Source organism: Physeter macrocephalus, chromosome 20 (genome assembly GCF_002837175.3).
Source record: "Physeter macrocephalus isolate SW-GA chromosome 20, ASM283717v5, whole genome shotgun sequence".
NCBI lineage: Eukaryota > Metazoa > Chordata > Mammalia > Artiodactyla > Physeteridae > Physeter > Physeter macrocephalus.
In genome coordinates this window covers 30,134,579-30,136,937 of record NC_041233.1, presented here as the reverse complement: position 1 = coordinate 30,136,937, position 2,359 = coordinate 30,134,579, and positions in this window count along the sequence as shown.

The following is a 2,359-nucleotide window of genomic DNA, read 5'->3' as shown; positions in this document are numbered from 1 at the left end:
CCTGCCGATGCAGGGGAACCGGGTTCGCGCCCCGGTCTGGGAGGATCCCACATGCCGCGGAGCGGCTGGGCCCATGAGCCATGGCCGCTGAGCCTGCGCGTCCGGAGCCTGTGCTCCGCAACGGGAGAGGCCGCAGCAGAGGGAGGCCCGCATACCACTGAAAAAAAAAAAAAACAACAACAACAACAAAAAAAAAGTCTGTGCTCCGCGACGGGAGAGGCCGCAGCAGAGGGAGGCCCGCATACCACTGAAAAAAAAAACAACAACAACAACAACAACAAAAAAGTGGCCTTAAAATACTGTTTTGATTACTTGTATGACACCATTTTGATTACTTGTATGTTGCCAGTGAGAGAACAGGAGAGAGTGTTTCCCAAAGCAACCAAAAGGGGCAAATGGGAGATGAGCTGAAAAGAATGTGTGCATCTATGTGAGAGCAAGATTGCCTGAGTTGAAAGTTACTGGTTCTATGAGAAGTGAAAGAGGCTGCCACTGTGTAGTAGAGCTCAGGAATTGTCAACATGCTTTAGATATGGTGGTTCCTCCTGGGAGTGCACTGCAAAGATTCCCCCAGTTTGCTGGGGAGTGATGCTTTGTAGTACCACTTAATCCATGCTTATTGATGGGGCTGGGATGGGGAGGGATGCAAAGGTCCCAGGGACAGGGTAGCATTGATTTTTCTGGAACAGTCACTGGGCAGAGGGCCTGTGCTACTGTTGAAAGGAAGATCTTAGTGGACACAGGCCATGCAAGGTGCTTCCTTCAGTGGATGCTGGGTGGTCTGTGGACCTTGACTGCACTCTTGGCCTCCTGGAGGTTTCAGGTCTAACTTTGAGCTTTAGGGAGAACTTTGCTTCTTTTATAAAATTCTTCCAAACCTAAGTCTATGTTATGAGTCCTTTCTGTTCCTTAAGGAATGGTGGGAGCATAAATGCCAGGAAGAGGCTTCTTTAAAAAAAAAAAAATTCTGTTTTTGGTTATAACATACCTTTCCTGAGGCAGTGAGAACAGAACAGCCTAGTTGCTTAAATGGGAAAAGAAAAAGGGAAAAAATAATGGGAAAAATATCTATTTAATTAAAAGAAATGTTATATCAGTTCTGTACATTTTTTAACAAGGTTTTTTTTTTTTTAATTTTATAAATTTATTTACTTTTGGCTGCGTTGGGTCTTCATTGCTGCACGCTTCCTGAGGCAGTGAGAACAGAACAGCCTAGTTGCTTAAATGGGAAAAGAAAAAGGGAAAAAATAATGGGAAAAATATCTATTTAATTAAAAGAAATGTTATATCAGTTCTGTACATTTTTTAACAAGGTTTTTTTTTTAAATTTTACAAATTTATTTACTTTTGGCTGCGTTGGGTCTTCATTGCTGCACGCGGGCTTTTCTCTAGTGTAGCGAGCAGGGGCTACTCTTCATTGTGGTGGGCAGGCTTCTCATTGCGGTGGCTTCTCTTGTTGCAGAGCACGGGCTCTAGGCGCGCGGGCTCAGTAGTTGTGGCTCACGGGCCCTAGAGCACAGGCTCAGTAGTTGTGGCGCATGGGCTTAGTTGCTCTGCGGCATGTGGGATCTTCCTGGACCAGGGCTCGAACCCTTGTCCCCTGCATTGGCAGGTGGATTCTTAACCACTGTGCCACCAGGGAAACCCAGTTCTGTACATTTTTTTGTAATACATCTTTATTGGAGTATAATTGCTTCACAATACCATGTTAGTCAGCCATATGCATACATATATCCCCATATCCTCTTCCTCTTGAGCCTCCTTCCCATCCTCCCTATCCCACCCCTCTAGGTCACCGCAAAGCACCAAGCTGATCTCCCTGTACTATGCTGCTGCTTCCCACCAGCCAACTATTTTACATTCAGTAGTGTATATACGTCGATCCTACTCTCACTTCGCCCCAGCTACGCCTTCACACCCCATGTCCTCAAGTCCATTCTCTATGTCTGCATCTTTATTCCTGCCCTGCAACTAGGTTCATCAGTACCTTTTTTTTTTTATATTCCATATATATGCATTAGCATACGATATTTGTTTTTCTGTTTCTGACTTACTTCCCTCTGTATGACAGACTCTAGGTCCATCCACCTCACTACAAATAACTCAATTTCGTTTCTTCTAATGGCTGAGTAATATTCCATTGTATATATGTGCCACATCTTCTTTATCCATTCATCTGTCGATGGACAGTTAGGTTGGTTCCATGACCTGGCTATTGTAAATAGTGCTGCAATGAACATTGTGGTGCATGTCCCTTTTTGAGTTATGGTTTTCTCAGGGTATAAGCCCAGTAGTGGGTTTGCTGGGTCATATGGTAGTTCTATTTTGAGTTTTTCAAGGAACCTCCATACAGTTTTCC